General features: G+C 36.3%; 1 protein-coding gene across 1 annotated transcript in view; it reads right to left on the bottom strand.

Moving 5' to 3' along the window:
* The window catches only part of LOC122794927, a 1,846,783-nt gene extending 1,831,490 nt beyond the window's left edge, over positions 1-15,293 (bottom strand). Inside the window, exon 1 of the mRNA XM_044063520.1 lies at positions 15,157-15,293. The gene's annotated coding sequence lies outside the window, so the exon portion shown is untranslated. The remainder of the gene's footprint in view (positions 1-15,156) is intronic.
* Positions 15,294-16,015: the final 722 nt, after the last annotated feature.

Genomic DNA, 16,015 nt, shown 5'->3' with positions numbered 1-16,015 from the left:
TTAGTAGAGTTAACTCATTTTTCTCTATAGCACTGGTTATAAACCTAAAGTGCCATTATATAAAACAAATGGTCACTATCATGCCTACTGCCTCATTATGAACTCTACTGTTAAATAACATTTTGCATGGTCAAAGTAAAATTACTGAGCCAGAATAACGGACACTAAGTTCAATGACTGTGTGCTAATAACTGCATTATAAAATCATGATCCCTATAGGATTTTGGAAAAAAAATAAATAAAAAAACAGCCCTAACAAGCAATCACCTTTATCCAGCTGTGCTGCCATTACTGATAACTGATGCTGCATTGATCTGCAAATATTTTGAAATGGAAGTGTAGGAAGAGGGAAAAAGTGTATGTTGTACGATTTTCAGAGAGTAAAACTTCCTTTCCTTTCCGCCATACTGCATCTGATTACAGTTTCTCCCTGTCTAGTTTTGAGCTGCACCTAAGTGGTGTTACCGTTGTGTAAGCCTATCAGCTAAGAGACGTCTGTACTGCCCTGGTAACAAACCTTTGAATCCAAGTGCACTTTAGCTCTTGAATTTGGGATTATGTAAGACGGCAATTTGTCATTTTTCATAACCGCAATGTTGTATGCTGTAATAACCATGAGAATGATACAGTTATTGGTAAATCAAACCACTAATGATCCTTGGCTGAAAATGGTGAAACATAGACTTTTAAGCAAAATGTTGATTGCTTGTTATTTTTAAAGTTCAAGTAACCTAACAGATGGCAAAACTGAAAGTTATCCAGGTATATCAGAGAATCAGTTAGCCCTTTTCAGCATAAGAATAATGTCATAAAAACTGACATTTGAAGACAGCAGTCTTCAAATTTATTTTTATTTATAAATCATTTTACAAAAACTTACACTGCTTATACTCTCTGTATGTAGCAAGGCATTGGAATTTACTTCCATCTAACATTAGAACCACCACTAATTGTACTGAGTTCAAACATCTGCTCAAAAACTTTCTTGCTGATTCTTGGCTTTGTACGTGTACTCCTCCTGGCTAGTGCAGCTAAAAGCCTTCCCAAACATAAAACTCTCAGTAATATGTTCCATTAAATTATCAGCATATCATTTCTAATACCTTAACTATTTTGCAGATTTTTGTTAGGTTATAATCTTTCCCTTTTTGTTCTTGTTACTAATGATGTATATTATATTATACTGTACATATGCAACAACTGTAAAATCTCTTTACTGTTATGTACTTCTATTTGTGCAGCTTTTCTCCCTGGGTCTCCACTGAAAATGGGTTCTTTGACCCAGTTGGACTTTCCCAGTAAACAAATGTTAAATAACAATAAAATAAAAAAATTAAATGTGAGCAGATTTAATAGTTCATAAGGGTAATCGGTTCCATGTAAAGAAGTCAAAGCAAGATAAGCAAATGGAGAATTTCAAATAATCATAACTCTTGAGAAGTAATGCCAATATTTTAGAGGGTATGTAGGTTAACCTAGTTCTTTTCAGAGTCATTCAAGAAGGTTATCCCATCATTTCTTTATATCTTTAAAACTCTGTAGTTCTCCATCTTCTTATGTTGAATTTGCTAGTTATGTTTCAGAGCAGTGATTCCTGCAGGACTTATGTGTGATGCCTTTCTACTGTTTTCATCTTTTTGTTTTGTTTCTAAAATTATGCATTTTAATACTAGTTTCTGTATATGAATGCACTTGCTAGCATTTTCTTAAATGTTATTTTGCATTTATTGCATTCTGCTTTTCTGTTATCATTGCAAATATTTTATTTATGCTTCAAGTTGCATTTTATTGGAAATTTTTTTGAGTTCTACTTCCAAAACGTGAAATACAGAAATATGGAGTTTTAGTATTTCAAGACCAGAATACCAAAAGTGCAGTAGCTGTGGTGAGGTCTTTTCTGCATAGTATGCTGTCTCTTTAAGGTTTATTGGTTTCTGGGTTGTAAACATGGCAGCCGATATGTGGTTATGTTCAAAGATTTCAGTAGGTTTGTAGTGTATAAGGATTTTAGGTAGAAATGTGTTTTGTTTTAGTTTTTTGGGAAGTTTTAGGAGTAGGTTTGGGGATAGTTAAGTGACAGTGTATGTAAGTGTTGAAAGTGGTGATTTTTGTACATGTGTAGTATGCATGTGTTTCTCGTGGGTATAAGAATGACAGTTTACAATAGGAGTGTAGGGCACATAACAGTAGGCTTGTTTTTTTTTTGTGGTAGTGTCACCTCTGAGTTGGTATATATTAGTAGCGGGGGTGTGGGGGTGCTGGGGGCTTGCCCCCCTGCTTAAACATATAGTAGTGTTAAGTGTTTTGACTTTGTTTTTTATGTCAAAGAGGGTTGGGTCTTTAATTGCGGTGCTATATTTTTGATATTTTGAACATCGGTGTTGTGATTTTACATTTTTATGGAAGTTTATGATTCTGGTCTTGAGATACTGAAATTTGGTATTTCAGTATTTCAAGATTTGAAAGTAGAACTGTATTTTTGAGCCTGTACCCCTTTGCAAGTCTTTTTAATGGTCCATGTATCACCCAATTCTGTAAGCCTATTACATTGGCATAAACTTTATCTGTGAACCCAGCTTTCCTGTTTAACAATCCATAGCATATACCACTGGTCAATTAATGCTTCTGGGTGTCCTTGGTGTGAACATTTTTGATCTTGTTGGGATAACAATAGGTTACAGTGTATGTATCTAACAGCAACAAACTGAAATATATTCCTGCGACTATCATTTAAGTATCTATTCATTTGATCACAATCAAGAACCTGTCATGCACACAGCTAGTAAACTGACTGTAATGGGTGGTCGGGCGTGTGTGTATGTATGTATGTATGTATGTGTGTGTGTGTGTGTGTGTGTGTGTGTGTGTGTGTGTGTGTGTGTGTGTGTGTGTGTGTGTGTGTGCTGTGTGTGTGTGTGTGTGTGTGTGTGTGTGTGTGTGTGTGTGTGTGTGTGTGTGCTGTGTGTGTGTGTGTGTGTGTGTGTGTGTGTGTGTGTGTGTGTGTGTGTGTGTGTGTGTGTGTGGTTAGTGTTATAATGAATTGCACATTATGCATCTGACAATAATAAGATAAACTATATTATTGTGGCTGCTATTTCAAACCTCACAATGTTATCCTGGTAGTAGGATGGGTAGAGAGGTGGGCACAGATTGGGGTATGAAGAAATGTGACAGTTGTAATTATTGTGATATGGTGGATGAGTCACTGACTTTTTTCACCCAGATACACATAAGTGTTTTGAGATTAGAGTTAAAGCTGACTGTAACACCTGTAATTTGGTATATATAGCTCACTGTCTCAAGTAAAAAAATGTTACGTTGGGAAAACGAATAGTTGCCTGAGAGACCGCATGAGAGACCATTTGTACTGTATGAGGAAAGGACATGAATACAGTGCTTTAGCGAAGCACAGGAAGCAGGAAGGGGGATCAGCATAATTTTATGGTTCAGGTACTAGATGTTATACAGGAGGGAGTGAGGTTAGGAGATGTTATTAATGATACAGAGCATAGTGAGACCAGGTGGATATGAAGATTAAGGGTGCATGGTGGGTCTGGTCTTGAATGACATGGTTCCATTAAAACCAGAATTAAAGGGGAGACCTTTAAGAAAGCAATGATATGCTGATATGGTGTGTGACCATCTTAGTAATTAATGATGTGCTGTATATTGATTGGATGGTTAATTAAGAACAAATGATTTTTAAGTGAGTTGTAATATATTTTTGTCAGTCTGATAAAGCAATCCTTAGATTGTGAAAGTGCTAACTCTTATTAAACTTGTTGGATTTGTTTTAAGTACCGGAGCTCATCTGGAATTTATTTTCAGCTGTAGAACTGTGCCTTGTTTTTTATTTAGTCTCTGTTTACTTTGCACAGTTTGCTGCTTGAGGTTTGGCTTCTTTTTTACATTTCTCTTTATGTTTTACCTTGACTTTGTAGAGTTTGAACATAAAACCTTAAAAAGCCCATTTCCACCTGCATATATATCTTATTTGTATATGGTAACCCACAGAATGCACTGCTATGATGTTATTTGACTTTTATTTTTTCTCTCACACACACAGCCCCCACTGAAATTAACAGAAGTCCTACAGTGATGTAATTACAAAGTGAAAAGGTTGACAACTGAAATGTGCTATATGAATATGTGTTTTTGTTTTAGAACATAAAACATAATGCTACGATTTCAGTGTTTGTGTGCGTGTGTATGTATGCTTCAAGGTATGTTCAATAATTGGTCACATCAGTGAGATATGTAGTCCTATAATCTCCTTGATAACACATGAGCTTGTCAATTAGAAAGGCTGCTGAGCCAATGGTGTGGTCGGCAATGGAGAAAGTGTCATTAATTTTTTTGTCAAATTGTGAATATATGCCATGTTAATAAAGAAGGACTTTCCATCCTGCTTCATCACATCAAACAAAACATTTACATAACAGATCTCAGTGATATATGGTGGCTAACTATCACTTTGCAAATATTTATACTTCATTAGTAATAAGCAGAAGTGCATAAATAGCATAAATATCAAAGTAATGCAAATATATCAAATGCTGTCCACTTACTAACACTTTGGAACACTATTTCATAGGTTAAATTAGTACACGGATCAGACATACCTTCTGACTGAGGATGTAAGTGAGAATGTGCAATTACATTTTTTGCCAACTACTGCATATATTAATATTTCTCTTAATAACATGACCATGACATGGTTACTGGTACTTCCTGGTATCAAATAAAAGAATAAATAATGCTGGAAAAAATCTAAAAAAATAAAAATAAAAAAAAAACAACTTAAAAATAATTTCTAATTGCCACCACCACTTTGCAGATATTTATACTTCTTTATCAATAAAATATGCATAAATATCACATTTATGGAAATATGTCAGGAGCTGTCTGCATAATAGCATTGTGGAGCAGCACTTAATAAGGACAATTCAGTATACAAATCAAGAATGGCTAGTGATCCAAGTGGAGTACCTAGTAAGTGGAAAAGTCTGATGTTGATCTACTGTGTTTAGAGGGATATTAACAGTTGTTGGTATAACTGTAATAAAAGGTTTACATTGAAAACCTTAAACTGCATCGGTCGACCAGCATGTGGTTGGATGGCAGTTTTCAAGTCGTCAGAATGTCAAACCAAAATGTATACAGCAAACAGGTAGTGTAGTTCGAGTATTTGGGTTCAATATTGTGCAGGGAGATCGTGGTTCAGTGAGGAACAGGGAATTAGCCCATTTCCTCACTGCAGTGCGATCTCAGAGTTGGTATATTTAATGTGCAGGGGTGTGTGGGGGAGTGCAAGGGGGTGTAGGCCCCCTGCAAAATCACAGTATTAACATACTGTTGATTGTAGAGTGTAACAGTATGTTAATGTGCATAGCAGGAGTGACATCACCTCCTGCTATGTCGAATACATTGAACTACAGATGTAGATGTATTAATTTTTGCTTTGTTTGCTGTTTTGAAATTCCGAACTCAGCATTTTGGGATGACATTCTAACGGTTCACAGAAGCAGATTTGGAATTTCAATAGCAAACTGTAATAAAAATAATGATTTGTCAAATTACTTGCTCAATATAAAATCATCATTATATCTGGCTGGTATATAAATATCATGATTCTGAAGAGGTCTGTGCGTGATGCATAGCTCTTATATTTTAACTTCATTTGTAACTTTTACATTTCTCAAGATATGTGTATTTGCTCACATGTAGGTTACAAAACTGCATTTTCAGGAATTCAGTTCTGCTGATAGCCATACCTCTCAACCTCTCAACCAAGAATTCTGGACAAAGTCATAAATAATGGGACGACAAAGACCCAAAAATAGGGACAATTTTTAAATACTGCTCTTACAGACTTAAAAAGTTGATAGAATAACAAACTTTGCATAACCATGAATTTTCTGAAGTGAATGAAGTCTAAATGTCAAATGTCTGTCTCTATTTTCTGAATTTAATCCTCAATGATTTGCCAGAAAAATTACAATTTTTTGAGAAACAGACCAAAACATGATGCAAAAATTGGACATTTTGCACAAATCTATACAGATGAGAGGTCTAGCCAGGAACACTGTAGGTTGCCAGAGGCATGAAATTCCACATAGGTTAGATGTTGCTGAGTTAATGGCTAAGGCACTACCGATGTCATGGAGTGATCTAATGAAGACGTTTCCTTTAGAGATTAAGGACACCAAATCTGTATTACTTGTGGAAATTAATATAGCAAATAGAAAAAAAGATCATTGTGATATTGGAATCAACCATTGTTATTTTTCTTTCTTGCGAGACTTCCAGCACCTACAAGAAATATGCTCCACATAAAGATATGCTCACTGTATGTTGAACTGTATAAAATGTAGAAAGGAGGAGCATCTTTAGCTCGATCATCAATTAAATATAAAACAAAGTAATGCACATGAAGAACAAAATGCTCTGGATGTTGTTACAAACAAAAACAAAAAATGATTACATTTTATAAATGCTTTAGAACGCAAATAGTTGAGATAGGATTGGAGGTAATGGCAGTTTAGATGGAGTAATGAAATTATCTGAAACAAAAGATGAAGAAACGATGGAAGAATTAGATTTTAACCTCCCCCAGACTCAACCCAACCCAACAAATAAGGCCAACAAAGAGACCAAGGACAATGGTGAAGCACTATATTGCTGCCAGGGAGTGTATCCAGATACCTACTAAACACATCAGCCTTTTTAAAATACATATGTTGTTTGTCAGCAGGAACATGATCAACCTCAGATTAAGTTGGAACCCTACCTGTAGCACACATCCCATGTGTCTTTAAAATGCTGCTACATTGAGGTGATCCAGCTTAACAAGATTACTTAATACATAGTTGTGCAAATTTATTTAAGTGTATTTTATGTATGACCCTATTAAAGGCTGAAGACTAAGCCTAATAAATTAAATCATAATGTACTTTTTGCATTTAGGACTGTTAGTATTATTATTATTATTATTATTATTATTATTATTATTATTATTATAAAACATCACCTTAGGATTACAGAAATTATATCATAATGTATTTTTCATTTATGACTGTTACTATATTATTATAAAACATCACCTTTAAGGTGTAATAGAATTATTTTTCAGTATATAGGTTCATAGGTTCATAGGTTCATACTAGGCTATCTGCCCTGGGGCATTTATAAGCCTAGCCCGATTGTGTTTGGCTTATGCCACCCCTTGATTTGAGTATATTGTGCCCTTTTTAAAGTTTAGTTTACTGTGCCTTTGTCTAATAGTGACACGGAAGTAATCCCTGGGACAAACCTATGATCCCCCATCCACTCATCAAGATTCTTCTTGAAGAGAGTCAGTGAGGTGCTCTGCCTAACATGAATTGTCATTCTGTTCCAGAGCGAAGGGAGCCTCTGGGTTATGAATCTGTCCCTCCAGCATGTTCTATTTATTTCTGTGCTGAGGTTCAAGTCCCTCGAGCGCGTGGCTCTAAGGGATTTAGATTTACTGAGGTGGAGCATATCCATTAATTCTGGGTTGGACATAGCTTTATATGTCAGGCATAGATCACCTCGAAGTAGGCGGTATGCAACTGAGTAGAGCTGGAGTTTTTTTAACCAAGCAGCATATGGCATCTGTTTGAGTCCCTTGATCCTCCTGGTGAGGTACTTTTGGGGTCTTTCTAATTGCTGCAGGTGTTGGGTAAGGTACATCCCAAAGAGGGCATTGTATTCTATGATGGGCCTGATAAGGGATGAATAAAGGGGCACGACTACCTCTCTTGATCCAGATGTGAATCCTTTCATGATGAGGTGGGTTATGTAGAAGGTCTTTCTATGCACTTTGGCAATGTGGTTGTCAAAGGAGAGATTGCTATCAAGTTGGGTCCCCAGATCCCTAATTACTTTCTCTGTACTTAATGGGTTACCACCTATGTGGTAATTTGTGGGCACATTGTTTTTGCCAAAGGGTATGACTATACACTTTTTGGCATTTAGCTTTAGACCATGGCTCTGGCACCAGTTATCCATCTCTGCGAGACCTTTTTGAAGGATGTTTGTGTCAGCTGGAGAGTCGATTATGGCACCCAGTTTGCAGTCATCTGCGAACTTGGTGAGCCATAGTCCACCCACGTTGGCCTGTACCTCAGAAAAGTAAATACCAAACAAGAGAGGTCCCAGGACAGAACCTTGTGGGACGCCATTTGTGACCAGTTTCGAGTCTGACATGGCTCCAGCAACTCTGACTCTGTGGGTTCTGTCTTTGAGCCAGTTTGTGACCCATCTTGTGACATAGGGGTTTATATTTAGGCTGGATAGCTTATCTATGATGCCCGAGTGGGGTATTGTGTCAAATGCCTTTGCGAGGTCCAGATAGGCTGTGTGGACTACCTTCCCTTCATCTATGGCCTTGGTGACTGTTTCGAAGAAGTCGACCAGGTTCAAAAGGCAGGATCTGCCCTTGACAAAGCCAAATTGGGTAGGATCTAGTGTCTGTAGGTCCCCAATGTCTTTGTTTATGAGTTCCATGATGATCCTCTCCATAGCTTTGCAGACTAGGCTAGTCAGGCTTATGGGTCAATAGTTTCCAGGGTCCATAGAGGCGCCACCTTTGTGGAGTGGGACCACTGTTGCTGTACGCCATTCTTTGGGCACATATCCTGTAGTGAGGCTGAGATTGTACAGCAGTTTTACTTGAGGGATTAGTTCTTCTTGGAGTTCACGTAGGACGCAACCCAGGATGCCATCTGGTCCCATGGAAGCAGTGTTATTTGCTTTGGAGAGGGCGGCCTTCACCTGAGCATCAGAGATGTTTGGGAGGCTGCACTCTGCCGGGATAGATACTTGCTCTTTTGGGGGGGAGGGGGGGAGAAGTTTGCACTGAACCTGTCTGCCAGGATATTGGCGATGTCTGTGGGTTCAGTGTATTTTTTGTCATTTAGAATCAACTCAGAACAAGTCTGGGAGTTGCATCCCAGGTTCCTAACATAACTGAAAAAAGCCTTATGATTGTCTTTAGTGTCCTGTGCAATTTTTCTCTCGAAGCTGGCCTTGGAGGATTTTATGATTGTCATTTTTTGCTAGTACTGATCAGAGATGCCTTCCCTTTTAGGGATTTTGCTCTATCATGTAGTCGCTTCCTCCTTCTGTTGTACAGTTTATTTATGGCTGGGGTCCACCAGACTGGACGCCTGCCTTTGGATGATTGGGTCTTGATTTTGTTTGGGATAGCTTGATCCATGCATTCCTGGAGATGCCCGTAGAATGCATTTATATAGGCTTCTACAATTTGGGCTGTAGTTTCCACTGGCCCTGGGGCCTTGAAGGATTCCACTTCGGTTTTGAGAAGTGCGAAGTTCGCTTTTGAGAAGTTTTTCACTGTGGTTTTCTGGGCTGGGGGTGGGGTCGGGATGTGGATATCCAGTGAAATTAATTTATGGTCTGATCTTACCAATGAGGGATATACTTCTGGTATGGAGCATAGAGTCCCCATGTTGGTAATGATCAGGTCTAGTATGTTTTCCCCTCTTGTGAGAGTGGTGACTAGTTGTTCCATAGCATTTGAGTTTATAAATTCCAGGAACCTTTGGGATAAGGTGCTAGGGCTTGAGTAATGCTCCCAGTCTATGTTTGGGTAGTTGAAGTCGCCCAATATAATGGTGTTCGGAGAGATCTTCATGTTCTCCAATGTTTTCAGGAAAGCCGAGTGGGATTCCTGACTTTGAGAGGGTGGTCTGTAGGATGCTATAAACTGAAAAGCAGTCTTGCCCACTGTTAGTTGCACATGGATGGTCTCCGATACTTCGTGCAATGCCACTAACCTGGAGGTGTGGATATCCTTGATAAATATGGAAACCCCCCCCCCCTTTTGTCCATGCAGATAAAAAGTTTGAGTTCCAGCCTTTCTACTTCTCACAATAAATTATCCAGTATAACCTTCTCCATTATATTTGCACAACAAAGAAGTATTTCATTATATAGTATATAACTGTGTTTGTATTGCAATGTCAAAAAGGTCTATGTAGAAAATTGAGAAAGTCTGCCAGGAAGCAGGAAACTGCTAAAATTAGGCTTTCCCATCACTTTAAGACCATCTCAATACCAGCATGTGTTTAACGTGTTTATCCAATTTATTAATTTCATTTTTTTTATTTGTAGCATTGGAAAATGAATCCAAGTACCCAGAGTGGGAAGAGATCTGTTGGTTTTCCAGAATCACTTTTGAGTAGGCTATATTTTGAGCTACTGACACTTATAAATGATTAAGTCATTATATCAAACATCAGCATTGAGGACAGAATGGTGTTTTACAAATAAAAAATTAATTTAAATGAAGAATTCTGAATGCTTCTTAATTAGATATTAGCTGTACTTAACTGGAAACATTTGCATCACTATCACAAAGTTTATATGTAACACAGTAATCCACTCAAAAGTTATTAAATTCAAATGACTACACAATTGTTATGAAATATGCCTATAATTAAAAAGGCACAATTCTGGAATAAACAGAAATTCTATATTGCAGTGTTACCAAAATGTATTAATTAGTGCAACTATTCATATGGATTTTTTGTTCAGGTACTAGGTATGGCTGCTTTTTTTTTTTTTTTGTAATTAAAAGAAAATGTATTGCTAAAAAGCTATATATAAAGTATGGGGAGTAGAAATATTTCTGACAACTATACTATCAAAATTAAAAACAATACTTTACCAAGTTATTACCTTTTTTTCTCTCTATAGTAACACTTTGGCCATTGAAAAAATATTTTCCAGATATACCTAACACAGCACTGCTGGGAGATACTCTTTTTATTACATGCTACTGCAATTATCTTTTTCAGGTACAATACGCTCCCTGGGATTCACAAAGGTTACCACTAAGTGTAAACTTTCTGTATGCTAGAACAACCTTACCACATTACTTGTGCTGCCTATTCACTCAGAAAGGCTACACTAAATGTACATTTAGTGGTAACCTTTTATGAATCTCAGCCATTACTATTGTTTAATACAGACGTGATAGGAGTTGAACTTGTGCTATATAAAATATGTAGACTATGCCATCAATATACTGGTAAAATGTACAGACAAGAAGGGAATCAAATAGTTTCTATCATTCTCATTTTCTGCAGAAGGAAGTCCAAACATTTCATCCAGTTGTATTGCAATGCCAGTATTGTAATTCAAGCATCATGACCTATCCTCATCTGTCCATTTGTGTCAGAACTAAAGGTCTCAGACTGAGACCTTATATTAGCTAATGTAGTGCTGCTTAGAAAGGCAGGTACTTCTGAGGCTCAAGACACACATCCTGATGCCCCAGTCTGAGAAACAGATTTTCCTCAGTTCTCCCCACTCAGCAAATGTCAGTGGAAAACACTGTGGCACTCATGATCTGCCTTTGCTTCATGTTTAACTAACATTATAGCATGGCAAGAGTAAACATCATTGCAGCCAGTGGTCACTTCTCTGCTGGTAACTGTCCATTGTCCTCTCTTTTTAGATGGGTCATGGAAGTTCACTGCTACACAACCATATTGTTATTTTGTGTGCTTGGTCACCAGCTGAACAAACACAAGTGGAAAACTATTCATTGCTATCAATCAGCAACAAAGCAGTATTTTGAAATGTACTTGTTAACACACAGATATATTTAATTCATTTTGCACAGAAATATGGTGCCATATACAGATGTGGAATTGTATCATAATGAATTGTAAGTACACGATATGCAAAATACAAAATATCTGGACAGTAAATGCCTCTGAAGAATGCTGTGACTTTTATGCTAAGAAAGGCTTGCCTCTTTTCAAAGACTTAGCAAGTATACCTTCAAATGCCACATACACATATGCATACTATGAATTTCCAAATGAGTCAAGCAATTAACCTATGAGTTTTGCCTTATGCATGTACCAGTTTACAGTTTGTGGCATATTATACTGTATGAATGGCTGTCATTTCCTTACATACCGAGTCATTGTTAATCTGAAGCTTGGTCACTGGCATACTTGTCAATATTATTAATGTCTGCAGAATAGATATTTGGAAAGCAATGGGACATTTTACTCCAGTGATTCTTATTGTTTCAATTATAGTTTGGAATTTAAGTGCATTTACTGCTGGAAATAATACACAGCACAGAAAATGTGCATTTTCACGTATCTGTATATATAAAAATGCACCAGAAACATATATATTTATTTAACTCTGTTTGTTAACCAAGGCAGAAGACCTTTCTAAAAGAACATTTTCAAGAGAACTGCTAGGTTAAAGGAATTGCTCAAAGACAAGTAGTAGGCAAATGTAGGCAGACAGACTCAAACTATGGACTATAGGAAACACGTTTTTAACATTTCATAGCCTTAACCAAGTCTACCAATTGTGAGATAGGTAGGGAAATATCTAAAGTATAAAACAAAAATACTATGTTGGTCTCCTGACTGAAAACACTATAAAACAAGAGTAGTGTTTTTTGTTCTATAGGACTAGTATTGTTTTCCTTTTACAGCTTGCTTAAGCTATCAGTCAGCATAATCACTTGTTCAAAATTCTTAACTGTAATCTCGTGCATGTCTGTGTGAGTCTTTGTGTGACTGTGTGAGTGTGTGTGTGTGTATTTGTATGCTTCCCCCCTCTCTTTCTATATTTTATATATATATATATATATATATATATATATATATATATATATATATATATATATATATATATATATATATATATATATATATATAGATATAGATATATAGATATAGATATAGATATATAGATACACTAGACAATCTTGACATACTGAAATCTGGAATTTCAGTACGTCGAGACTGAATAGAGGAAATTGCAGTTACTCTAAACTACACTATGCCGAATGCGGAAATGTTGAATCTGGAAATGTCTAATCCGCCGCTATCATGGTGTCGCGTTCATTACGTGTGGTGCACTTTGTGGATTTATCTTGGGTTTCAGGTAAGTGTTGTTTGTTTGAGAATATTGGGTAGGGATTTTAGTGTGTGTGAGTGTGTGCAGTGGTGTTTTTTGCGTGTTTATGTGTTTAGTGCGACATCGGAGTTAGAATACATAAGTAGGGGGATGTGAGGGGTGCAGCCTCCACATGGAAAGTGCAGGAGGGCTTGCCCCCCTGCTTACAGATAGGTTAAGTATGTTTCTGTGTGTTGTTATGTTTGTTTAGTTAGGTAGGTGTATGTGTGTGTGAGTATGTCTTGGTTTTTGTGTGTGTGTGAATGGTCGCGGTTGTGGTATTCATGATTGTGGGTTTTCATGTATGTGGGTTTTCGACTATTCAGTCCCAAAATACTGAAATTCGACATTTTAGTACTTCGAGATTGTATAGCGAATCCATATATATGCAAACAAGCACACACACACACGTGTATATATATATATATATATATATATATATATATATAAACGTAAATATTGTTTGTGTGTGTATTTGCATGTGTTCTTCCTTTAAAACAAGCATGAATTATTTCTAACCTGTGAAATCCAGTAACTATTTGTAGCACTAAGCCAGTCATTAAAAAGGTGGGTAGTAATATCACACATCTTACAAGATGAATACTTCCTGTGATAACAATAGAATGCACTGAAATAATCACTTCATTACTTTAGATTAGCATGTGTAAATTCATTCAGAAATATATATATATATATATATTTTTTAATATGTATCTATATATGTATCTATATATATCTATATATGTATGTATATATATATATATATATATATATATATATATATATATATATATATATATATATATAGATATAGATATATGGATTCACTTCAGAATCTTGATATTCCAACAGATCGAATTTCATATGATCGAGACCATATGAAAATTCTGAAACAAATCCCCCCCCCCCAAAAAAAAACAAACAAAAAAAAACAATTTAAATGTTTCTGCAGGGGGGCAACCCCCTGCACCACTCTCACCCCGCTACTTAAACATTCCAACTCCGAGATCGCACTACAGTGAGGAAAAGTGAAATCTCCCATTCCGCGTTGTATGCAGATCTCCGTTCACAATGTCGGGATTCTGAAAGTTTCGTCATACGGTCTCGGCCATATGAAATTTGATCTTTCAGGATTTCGGCATTGTGAAGTGTTCCCATATATAATACACACACACACACACACACACACACACACACACACACACACACACACACACACACACACACAAGCACACATATATGTATATAATATATACATACATGTACACATATACACACAAGAAACTAAAAACCACATGTTTGCGCATGTGTGCATGCGCACACACACTCACACACACACACACACACACGTGCACATGCCCGTGTAAGTAGAGAACACTCTAGAGAAGACAGTGCAGCAATCAGTTACCAATGGTAGATTTATAGAAAATACATTGATATGCCATTCTGACATTGTACTAGTTTTTCACAGTGCTAAAACAATAAACATTTAAAAAAAATGGTTTATTGATATAGTTTAGTTGCATGTTGTGTAGAACAGTAGTACTATAGAAATCCCCTTAAGCCTACAACGAGGTGCATTTCCTGAAGTAGTTGCACTTTCTGGTTACATTATTTTTTAATAAATATACCTACTGGTAAGTAGAGAAGTATGGGATATGAAAAAATTTTAAACTAGGCTCCCAGATATTATTGGTACTTGTCACCCATGCTCTTGTTTCACATGGTTTTTAGACTGAATTTGTTCAAACATGGCTTTGCTAACACTGCATTTATGAATCTGTATGTCCTGCGTATTTCAAATATTTTCAGGCAGATGGATTTTATATCCCTTCCACATAACTTTCAAATTAAGCAATCCTCATTCTTCAATTATTTCTGTTTATCATATTGCTTGTTTATAGACTATATTTGTGATATCTAAAGGAATATAAGTCATAAAATGTAATCACTCACAGCAGTGCAGAAAGCATGAACTAAGATATGTAAGACATTTTAATTATCTTCCAGCAGTTTGTAGACAGCAATCTAATCAATGTAAACAGAATGCTGCTAAATAATATATAGAGAGAGTTGCAGTCTTGTTCCGTAAATGAACATAAAACATAATACAGCTTCATTTTCAGTTAAGCTATACTTCAAAATTAATTTTTAAGTTAACATTATATTACATACCTGTATATATGTAGAAAAATACTGCTTGCTTCTTATCAATCCAGACAGAATAATTTCTCACTTAGAACAAAGAGTCATGTGGTTGGGCACACTTCCTGGAAACAATTTTGGTTAAGGTGTCTGCAAGCAATAATGCTGACCACTCCTCAGTGAACCATTTAGATCTGTGTGAAATATTAATGAACATATCTTAATAAATCATTCTAGCATGCATTAGTAACGCAAACAAAAGCTGCAGATTAGATCAGGTGCAAGGCATTTCAGATATGATCATTTTCGCTACTGACACATTAATCAGTAATTCTTTGCAGTCTATAGATGAGTGAGAGTGGGTTCTTTTTCTAATTATCAAAATAAATAGACAGTCTGAAAAATCTGCCCTCAGTTTAAGTAGCAAAGCTATTGCTGTTATTTTTTAAATATGAAAATAATCCATTATATCTCATAAAAGACATGGATCTAAAATTTTCACTATGATTATCTCTATGCCACTTTATAGACTGATAGTGTTACAGGTACATTTGTGGTGATCAGTCTGCAGACCACTGAAAGTCTAACCAATAACCCATAGTCAAAAGTTCCTTCAAGTCAGGGGGGAAATGTAAGGGTGACTGGGGAAGAATTTGAGGCTGCCTATCCAATTATTTAGGTTTATCATGGAGGTGGCAAGGGTGTTACTCTGCCTGACATATAGAGCAAATTTGTCTCAGAGGTCTGGCTACATTAAGATATGAACATATGATGTCAATGTGTCTTACTGATCTTTTGATGAAGGTTTATTTTCTTTAACTGGGCATTTGCAGCATAATTTGTTTTGTGAATAAATAAGTCAAAAGGGTTCATATTTTATGTATCAAAA

The sequence above is a fragment of the Protopterus annectens genome, chromosome 2.part1 (assembly GCF_019279795.1).
Source record: "Protopterus annectens isolate FY-2018-M chromosome 2.part1, PAN1.0, whole genome shotgun sequence".
Lineage (NCBI taxonomy): Eukaryota > Metazoa > Chordata > Ceratodontiformes > Protopteridae > Protopterus > Protopterus annectens.
Note: the sequence above shows the minus strand (reverse complement) of the source record. Positions and strands in the feature narration are given on the sequence as shown.